The sequence below is a fragment of the Malus sylvestris genome, chromosome 11 (assembly GCF_916048215.2).
Source record: "Malus sylvestris chromosome 11, drMalSylv7.2, whole genome shotgun sequence".
Taxonomy (NCBI): domain Eukaryota; kingdom Viridiplantae; phylum Streptophyta; class Magnoliopsida; order Rosales; family Rosaceae; genus Malus; species Malus sylvestris.
In genome coordinates, this window is record NC_062270.1 from 22,170,035 (window position 1) to 22,180,294 (window position 10,260).

Sequence of the window (10,260 nt, forward strand, 5' to 3'; positions counted from 1 at the left end):
TGCCAACCCGTATCCAAACAGGTTGGAAAGTGTGCATTGATTATAGGAAGCTCAACGCCACCACAAGGAAGGACCACTTCCCTTTGCCGTTCATTGATCAAATGCTTGAAAGGTTAGCCGGTCATTCTTTTTATTGTTTCCTTGATGGTTATTCTGGATATAATCAGATTGTCATAGCGCCGGATGACCAAGAAAAGACAACTTTCACATGCCCCTTTGGTACTTTTGCTTATCGTCGCATGCCTTTTGGTTTATACAATGCTCCGGCCACGTTTCAAATGTGTATGGTAAGTATCTTTTCAGATTTTGTGGAAAAGATTATTGAGGTATTTATGGATGATTTCAGTGTGTTTGGTGATTCATTTGATGGTTGTTTGGAAAATCTCACAATAATTTTGAAACGATGTGTAGAAACTAACCTTGTGCTTAATTGGGAAAAATGTCACTTTATGGTTAGACAAGGCATAGTTCTAGGGCATATTGTTTCAGAAAGAGGAATTGAAGTGGATAAATCGAAAATAGATCTTATACGCTACTTACCCTCTCCTACTTCGGTTCGAGAGATTCGTTCTTTTCTTGGTCATGCAGGATTTTATAGGCGATTTATCAAGGACTTCTCCACGATCTCAAACCCTCTTTGCCGTCTCCTCCAGAAAGATGTGGCGTTTGACTTCAACGAGGAGTGTGAGAAGGCGTTCAATCACCTCAAAGAAATGCTAACTTCGGCCCCTATCATAGTTCCACCGGATTGGAGCTTTCCTTTTGAGCTTATGTGTGATGCTTCCGATTATGCATTAGGAGCTGTTTTGGGGCAAAGGAAGGAAAAGAGGCCGCATGTTATCTATTATGCCTCTCGGACTTTAAATGATGCACAATTGAATTATTCTACCACTGAAAAAGAACTTCTTGCTGTTGTATTTGCTTTAGATAAATTTCGTTCTTATTTGCTTGGTACTAAAGTTATTATTTATACTGACCATGCAGCATTGAAGTATTTGTTCACCAAGAAGGAAGCCAAACCACGACTCATTCGTTGGATGCTTCTTCTCCAAGAGTTCGATATCGAAATCCGGGATAAGAAGGGAAGTGAAAACGTGGTGGCTGACCACTTGAGCCGTATGGTGCATGAGGAGGATGTCGTGCCTATCATAGAGACATTCCCAGATGAGCAACTGATGTCCGTCAAGGTAAGTGAACCGTGGTATGCTGATTTGGTGAATTATTTGGTGTCTAAACATGTTCCTAGTGAATTACTTAAACACCAATGTGATAAATTGAAGAAAGAGGCACGGTTTTATGTGTGGGATGACCCGTATTTATGGAAATATTGCCCTGACCAAGTTATACGTAGGTGTGTGCACGATTCTGAGTTTAATGCTATTCTAACCTTTTGTCACACTTATGCTTGTGGGGGACACTTTGGCACTCAAAGAACAGCACTTAAGGTGTTAGAATGTGGTTTCTATTGGCCTACCATCTTTAGGGATGCTAGAACATTTTGCATGTCTTGTGATAGATGCCAAAGAACGGGCAATATTGGTCCTAAACAACAAATGCCGCAAACCCCCATTTTTAGTGTTGAAATCTTTGATGTTTGGGGTATTGATTTTATGGGTCCCTTTCCTTCGTCACAAGGGTTTCTTTATATATTGCTTGCTGTGGACTATGTGTCGAAATGGGTGGAAGCAAAAGCCACCCGAACTAATGATTCTCGAGTGGTTGCAGATTTTGTGAAAACTAACATTTTTGCAAGGTTTGGAATGCCACGAGTGCTAATCAGTGATGGAGGTTCCCATTTTTGTAATCGAACCATCGAGGCGTTGCTCAAGAAATACAATGTCACGCATAAGGTGGCCACACCTTATCATCCTCAAACGAGCGGGCAAGCCGAGGTTTCAAATAGGGAAATCAAGCAGATTCTTGAGAAGACCGTGGGGCCTACAAGGAAGGATTGGAATTTGCGCTTAAACGATGCATTGTGGGCGTATCGCACTGCCTACAAAACCCCCATTGGGATGTCACCTTTTCGACACATCTATGGGAAGCCATGCCATCTTCCTGTCGAGTTAGAGCATCGTGCACATTGGGCCGTCAAAACGTTCAATTTGGACCTTGATGCCGCAGGTTTACATAGAAAGCTTCAATTGTGTGAGCTTGATGAAATCCGAAATGAAGCATATGAGAATGCCTGGATTTACAAGGAGAAAACGAAGGCATTCCATGACAAGATGATTCGTGCCAAGACGTTCTCTATTGGGCAGAAAGTGTTGTTGTTCAATTCTCGCCTTCGGTTGTTTCCGGGTAAGTTGCGTTCCAAATGGGTTGGTCCTTTTATTGTCACTAATGTTTTCCCTCATGGTGCAGTGCAAATCAAAAGTTCAAGGACGCAGCAAGAATTCAAAGTGAATGGGCATCGATTGAAGCCCTATTAGGAGATGTTTGAGGAGCATGTCGTGGAGGAGGTACCCCTCCATGCCGTGGAACCTAGTCAAGCTTAAACGGAGGTACCGTCCGGCTGAAAGACGTTAAAGCAAGCGCTTCTTGGGAGGCAACCCATGTGTTGAAACACGAGAAGAAGGAACTTTCACTCCAAACCCAGATTTGCGTCCCTAACCTATTTTTTTTTTGCTATTACTTTGCCATTTGTGTTATGTTTGCTAGTTGTGTTAGTTGATTGTTTTTGTGTTAATCTATGTTTAAAACATTGAGGACAATGTTGGTTTAAGTGTGGGGGGGTAAACAAGCTATTTTTGCATGAAATTCGTGGGATTTTATCACCTATCACTTCACATGTTGTTTCTCACTGTTTTAAAGTGTTTTAGTGTTATATAACAGAAAACCCTAGAAAAATTCGAAAAAGTTTGAAAAATACCAAAAAGAGTCGTTTTTGAGTCATTTTTGTGTTTTAGGGTACCTTCCAACACAATGATGAGGATTTGGTTTTTAATTCATAACTGTTGAAGTAAGTTACAAACATGGATGAAAGTTTGATATGCTCTTTGGTTTATGCTTAGTTGTAATTCATGAATTCACATGTAATCAAAAGAAAAATTAGTTTTTGTAACATGCTTGAAGGAAGAAACTCAAACTAACGCTACAACCCTGAGAGACTTGAGCTTTTAACGTTCTTTGGAGAGTTAATAATATGTGCATTTGTTGTCTTCTAAAGTCGTTGCATGATCTCATTATTCTTTGCTTGGTTACTACTTAGAAGGCGTTTCATCATTTAGTTCCAAATACTAGAACTCATGCCCGTTTCATTCAAAGCATAAAATTCATTCGCATAACACATAACAAGATGAAGTTGTTAGTAAACCAAGAACCAAATAGCCGCACCCCATGTTCATTTGTTTTGTAGGTTTAAGCCTCGTTGAGCCTTGTTTAGCCTATGTTCTTTGTTAACCCACGTTATCCTTACCTAGCCTAGAATAGGACCATCCATGCCTTTGTTCTTAAAGCATAGTGAACATGACTTAGAATGAATTCCTTTTGATTATTCTTGTGCAGAAAAACAAGTGTGGGGGAAGGAATTTATGTGTGGGAATTTGTGCCAAAAACAAGAATTGGGTACGAAAAAAAAAAAAATTATGGCAAAGAGGTCAAAATAAGAAAGAACTCACAAGTGTTGGTTGTTGAAGAAAGGGTCCAAAAAGTTAAATTAGACCCTAAATATTGTGTATTTCACCCCCTTGTGTGTCTAAGTGATTTTCTGCAAGCAAAAGTGAATTCTAAGTGTCAAATTCATTACTTGTTTGCTATCGCTTTAAGAACTTTTGTTTATCCTTAACCTTTCTTTGTTAGCCAATACCCCTTAGCCCCGTTACAATCCTTAACTTCTATCTTGAGTGTTATGTATTTCAATATGTGGAGTTTGGGATTGGTTTGAGCATATGGTGTCCCTGGTTCTCGCATCTAAGTAGTAGCGTTCCATTCATGAGATCATATCTATAAATGCTTAATCATTCCAGAAAAGTGCTTCTTTTATAACATGTGTGAGTGTTCGTTTCCATGTTTACATCAATCTTCTCACATATACTTAGTATAGGGAGTGTAGTTAGAAAATCTGTGTGAAAATAAGAGTGTATCCAGTAAGGAATTGAGTGGATTCTCTAAGGCATGTTACTACGTCCATAATGTTGTTTTAAACGATTAAATGTGAGCTAGTGAATGGTAACTATGATTAAGTATATGCTGAAGAGTAGGGATGACTAAAATCTGTGGGAATAATGATCTTTGGCATGTTATGTATCGTTGGAAATCCCTGTAGCAAATGTTGGAAGGTTAGGTTATGTTTTGTTTGTTTTATTTTGCTCGAGGACTAGCAAAAGCTAAGTGTGGGGGAAATTGATAGGAGCATATTTATACGACTTAGTTAGCTTGTTTTCTTGCTTTTAATTAGCTAAACTATGATAATTATAGTGTTTAAAGTTATTTTCGTGCAATTTCAGGTTTTAGTGTCAAAGTATGCAAAAAGAAGCAATTTGGAACATTCTAGAGCATTTTTGGGCCAAGATTGGATTGTGCAAGCATGGAGGCATGAGGATGGACGAATTTGAAGACAAAAGAGGCTATGAACATGCTAAAAATCTAGTGAAACAAATACAAGTTGCAAGAAGGGATAAATTTCTAGAAGGATTGACCAAAACTTCACTCAAAACCAAGAAATTCTTCAATGTCGTGGGCATTGATTCACTTTCACCAGAAATTTGAGTGATGATGCAATGCTTAAATCACCATGACATGTGAGTGGATGATGCAATGCTTAACTCACCATGACATGTGAATGGATGACTCAATACCTAACCCACCAACAATTCCCACTCTTTGCCGTGCTCACCTACTCAATTCCACCAGAATTTTGTGTTAAACAAGTCCATCCTTTTCCTATAAATACCATGGCAGCAACCTCATTCAAATCATCCAGAAATTAACCATTCTCCAAGCCTTCCCTTGCCTCTCCCTACATATCTAAACCTTCCCCATCCATTCCTCCATATAACCAACCATTCAACCACCATAACCACCTTGTGCCGCCACCATTGAAGGAGAGGAGGAGTAGTGCCGTGCTTATGCAATCTGCAACTATTAGAGTGTTTGGAATTTTTTCTTCTTTTAATTCTATGTTCATGTTTAATTTAACTTGCTGTTCAATTATGTTAAACATGTGGAACTAATTTCTTTTTAGTTAGAGGCAAATTTGAAGCCATGGACATATGTTGGTTATGATTTGTTTTACTCCAGTTATGAATTCATGAACTTTAGATGTGGTTTACTTTTCTGTTTTGATTAAGAACTTGTTTATGTATGTGGGTTGAGGGTCGACACTTAATTTGCATGCCTAAACTTGATGCTAGGATATAAGGGAATTTCACCTAATCGTTATGAACTTATATTCATGAGTAGTAAAGATCGCTAGTCACGATTGTGTTTAAGTAAACCCTAGGCTGGATTAACATGCGTATTCCATAGTTATGAATGCCTAGTGAATGTTTATGATTTCCGTTGAACTTAATGATCTTTGTTGAATGTCTCTATCATGCGTATTCCATAGTTAGGGACTTTGATGAGGAATAATTTGGTTGTAATGCGTATTCCATTCAATCCAATGAATCTAGGGAAATCTAAGAGTTAATTTAAGCGGACCTAATTAACTTGGAACATTGTCATTCATCGTTTGTTGAAGTCATAACTGGGAATCAAATTATATGCATATGTTCATGTGTGGATAAGGAACCCTCTAACTAGTTTCTCATCATTCTATTTCATCACAATCTGTTTTGTTTTAAGTTTATTTTCAAAGTTTAAAGTTTTAAAGTTCAATTTTCGTCAAAACAAAACCCCTTGCTTTTAAGTCTTGCTTTTAGAGTCAAAACTTGTTTCCTTTAAATCTTTTGAGTCTTTTAAAGTTATATTTTTGTCCAAATCACTTGTTAGGTCTAGAATTGAATCTTTTTGATGTGAGAATTACTTGACACACAAATTTTACCCTATTGATGACAATTGTAGTAATGATGTAAGTAGGGATCGTTCTAGACCGGGGATTAACTAGGGATGCTAATCAACAAATATAAGACTCAAAAACACTAAACTAGACTCTATAAACTCAAAACTAACTTAAAACACTCAAAACAGCAAATAACAATAAAAAAGATTCAATTCTAGACCTAACAAGTGATTTGGACAAAAATATAACTTTAAAAGACTCAAAAGATTTAAAGGAAACAAGTTTTGACTCTAAAAGCAAGACTTAAAAGCAAGGGGTTTTGTTTTAAGTTTATTTTCAAAGTTTAAAGTTTTAAAGTTCAATTTTCGTCAAAACAAAACCCCTTGCTTTTAAGTCTTGCTAGCCTAGATTAGCCTATATTGTTTTTTAACCCACATTATCCTTACCTAGCCTAGATTAGGACCATCCATACCCTTGTTCTTAAAGCATAGTAAGCATGACTTAAAATGAATTCCTTTTGATCAAGGGTGTGCAGAAAACAAGTGTGGGGGAAAGTGAGCCTTGTGTATTGTGTGCCAAAGTCTTAAATGAGGCATGGGTTAGAAAAGAAAAAGAAAAAAAAAATTCGTAGAAAAAAAAAAAGAAGAAAAAAAAAAAAAAAAAAAAAAAGTTTTTAAAATTTTTAAAAAGAGTTGAAAGAACATAAAAAGGAGCTCTAAGGTGTTGGTTGTTGAAGATAGGGTCCAAAACATTGAATTTGACCCTAAGTGTTGCATGAATTTTCCCTTTGAGTTAAAAGTTGATTTTTGCATTCAAAAGTGAATTCTAAGTGTCAATTTCATTGCTTTGCTTACTATTGTTTTATGAACGTTTGTTTACCCTTCACCTTTCTTTGTTAGCCAATACCCCAAGCCCCGTTACAACCCTTAACTTCTATCTTGAGTGTTGTGTATTTCAATTTGTGGAGTTTGGGATTGGTATGAGCATATGGTGTCACTGGTTCTCGCGTCTAAGTAGTAGCATTCCTTTCATGAGATCATATACATGCTTATTAAATTCAGAAAAAGCTTTCCTTGTTATAACATATGTGAGCATTCGTTTTCATATTTACATCAATCTTCTCACATATAACTAGTATAGGGTGTGTAGTCAGAAAATCTGTGTGAAAATTGAGTGCATATCTAGTGAAGAATTGAGCAAATTCTCTAAGGCATGTTACTACATTCAAAATCATGTTTTACTTGGTTAAATGCGAACTAGTACGTGGTAACTATAATTAAGTATGTGCTTAAGTGTAAAGATGGCTAAAATCTGTGGGAATGATGATTTTTAATTTGTCATGTTCATTGGAAGTCCCTGAGGCGATCGTTGGAAGGTTTAGGTTGTGTTTTGTGTGTTTTGTTTTGTTTTGTTTTTCTTTTGTTTCTTTGTTTTGCTCGAGGACTAGCAAAAGCTAAGTGTGGGGGAATTTGATAGGAGCATATTTATGCGCCTTAGTTAGCTAGTTCTTATGCATTTTAGTTATGTTTTCTTAGTTTAAAGTAGTCTTTTAAGTTACTTTCATGTGTTTTCAGGTTCAAAGGGGCATAATACATAAAAGATGGCAAAATGGTGCATTTTAGAGCAAAAGTGAGCTTGGATTGAAAAGTACATGCTTGGAGCACAAGGAATGGACGAGTTTGAAGGTCAAGGGAGCTTAAGAAATGAAGAAATGAAAGTGAAGAACAAAGAATTCAGAATTAGAAACCAAAGTTTCTAAAGTTGGAAGTTTCTATTCTCGGAGGTTTCCATTTGTGAGAGTTTCTATTCTTGGCTTTGGGCTTCTAGATGACCCATCCTTACCTCTTGGACAAGGCCGCACCTTCCTAGCCCAATTCATCTTGGATCCTCACTTAATGCCGCACCTAAACCCTAGCCCATTGAATATTTCTGACTTCTAAGCCTTTGCCGCACCTAGGCCCCAAAATATCTGATTTCCTTGCCTTGCAAGGCTTTCTAGAAGGCCTATCCACACTCCCACCAAATCTGCCGCACCCTAGCCCTTTTCCCATGCAAATTCCTATTGTTTTAACCTAATTTCTGGTGGATTTGGGTTTCTAGAAACCCTAATCTGATTGCTAGGGTTTTTAAGTGCCTATATATACTCATTCTAACCCTTTGGCCGAACCTACAACCTCCCATATCATCCATTCACTCCAGAAAATCATTCTAAACCCTTGCCGCAACCACCAATCCCATTCTCCCTAGTTCTAAGTCCTTGCCGTGCCTCCCTAGTCCTTTTAACCCTTCTACCCTCTTCCATAACCATCCATCCACCACAGCCGTGCCTTCCCACCACCATCACCACCTTGTGCAGCCACCAAAGGAGGAGAAAGAAAGAGTGACGTGCAGTCCAAAGGAGGAAGACACCTTGCACATGCAATCTGCCATTAGTGGAGTGTTTGGAGTTCTTTCTTTCTTTGTTTCTGTTTTCATGTTTAATTTAAATTGTTGTTCAATTATGTTAGACATGTGGAACTAATTTCTTTATAGTTACAGGTGAATTTGAAGCCATGGACATATGTTTTATATGATTTGATTTCTTCCAATTATGATTTCAGAAATTGTGAATGTGATTTACTTATCTATTGGATTGATAACTTGTTTATGTATGTGGTTGAGGGTCGACACTTAAGTTGCATGCCTAAACTTGATGCTAGGATATAAGAGAATTTCACCTAATCGTTATTAACTTATATTCATAAGTAGTGAAAGTCGCTAGTCACGATTGCGTTCAGTAAATCCTAGGCAAGAGTAACATGCGTATCCCATAGTTATGAATGCCTCGTCAATGCTTATGATGTCCATTGAACTTAATGATCTTTGATATGTGTCTCTATCATGCGTATTCCATAGTTAGGGTCCTTGATAAGAATAATTTGGTTGTAATGCGTATTCCATTCAATTCAATGAATCTAGGGAAATCTGAGAATTAATTGGTGCAATCTAGTTAATTTGGGGCATTGTCATTCATGGTTTGTTGGAAGAGTAATTGGAGATTGAGTTGTATGCATATGTTCATGTGTGGATAAGGAACCCTCTAACTAGCTTCTCACCATTCTATTTAATCACAATCTGTTTTGCTTTACATTTGTTTTTAAAGTTTGAGTTTTAAAGTTTTAATTTCGTCAAAATCATTCCCCCATTGATTTTAAAGTGTTAGATTAGTTAGAAATCCATTTAGTTGTGTTTTTAAGTGTTTTGAGTCAAGTCATAGTCCAAATTCGTCCAAACTAGTGTTAGGTACTCAAAACTGCCCAGAAAGTGGTTTTAAGGCAGTTTTGAGCCTTTTAGTTGCTGTTTTGAGTTTTTGGTTTGTTTAGGTGTTTTAAACCCTAGTTTTGCATTAATTGAGTCTAGTTTAGTGTTCTACATTATATTTTTATGTTCTTGAGTCAGTTTTACATTGATTAGCATCCCTAGTTAATCCCCGGTTAGAACGATCCCTATTTGCTCATATACTACAATTGTCATCCATAGGGTTTAATTTGTGTGTCAAGTTAATTTTCACATCAGACCCTCAATCTGTTAACCATCCATGAATGTCACCCTGCTAAGACCAACTCCAACAATGGGCTAAAACCTAAAATTTCCTTTCCCCCCCTCCAAATCCACTCCAACCTATGACCTAAAATAAACCTAAACCTAAAACCCAAATGGGGGTCAAATTCCGGCCCAATTTTAGGCAACAAAGCAAAATGGACCCCACCAACTGAGACTGAAACCAAGGTTGTGAAGCCAACTTCCCAAATCCAACTTGCCAGGCTTTTGCTGAAGGGTGACAACCCCACGTGGGGGTGTTCCCCCGGTTGTCAGAGCAATAAGTAGCCAAACAGCTACTTTTTATCATCCAAGGGTCTTCATTAAATGGGCCGTTGGTTAATCCAACGGTCCATGTTCAATTTTTTTTTTTTTTTAGTTTTATATTTATATATTTATTGAATCCAACGGCTTAGATCGAATATAATCAAATCTAACGGTAAAAAAAAAAGATCTAACGGTCCAAATTTAAATCCAACGGCTAGAATAATTTAAAAATTCAACCAAAAACTCTATAAATACCTATGTATTTGTTCAAACATCCACACAAAACTCACTTTTCTCCTACAATTCTTCCAATTTTTCTTTCTACTATTTCTTCTCATTTCCAAATTTTTCAAGATGGCAAAAGAGCATGTTAGAGGTCATAAGTGGATCTTTGACGAAGATATTGCTTTATGTTTGGCATGGATTTTTGTTAGCGAAGATGGTGCCATTGGCACGAATCAAAATAGAAA

General features: G+C 37.2%; 1 long non-coding RNA gene across 1 annotated transcript; it reads left to right on the forward strand.

The window, feature by feature from the left end:
* The first annotated feature begins 3,722 nt into the window (after positions 1-3,722).
* On the forward strand, positions 3,723-5,272 carry LOC126589434 (uncharacterized). Its single transcript, XR_007611832.1, has 2 exons — positions 3,723-4,710; positions 4,748-5,272. It is a non-coding gene; the product is annotated as an uncharacterized LOC126589434 (long non-coding RNA).
* Positions 5,273-10,260: the final 4,988 nt, after the last annotated feature.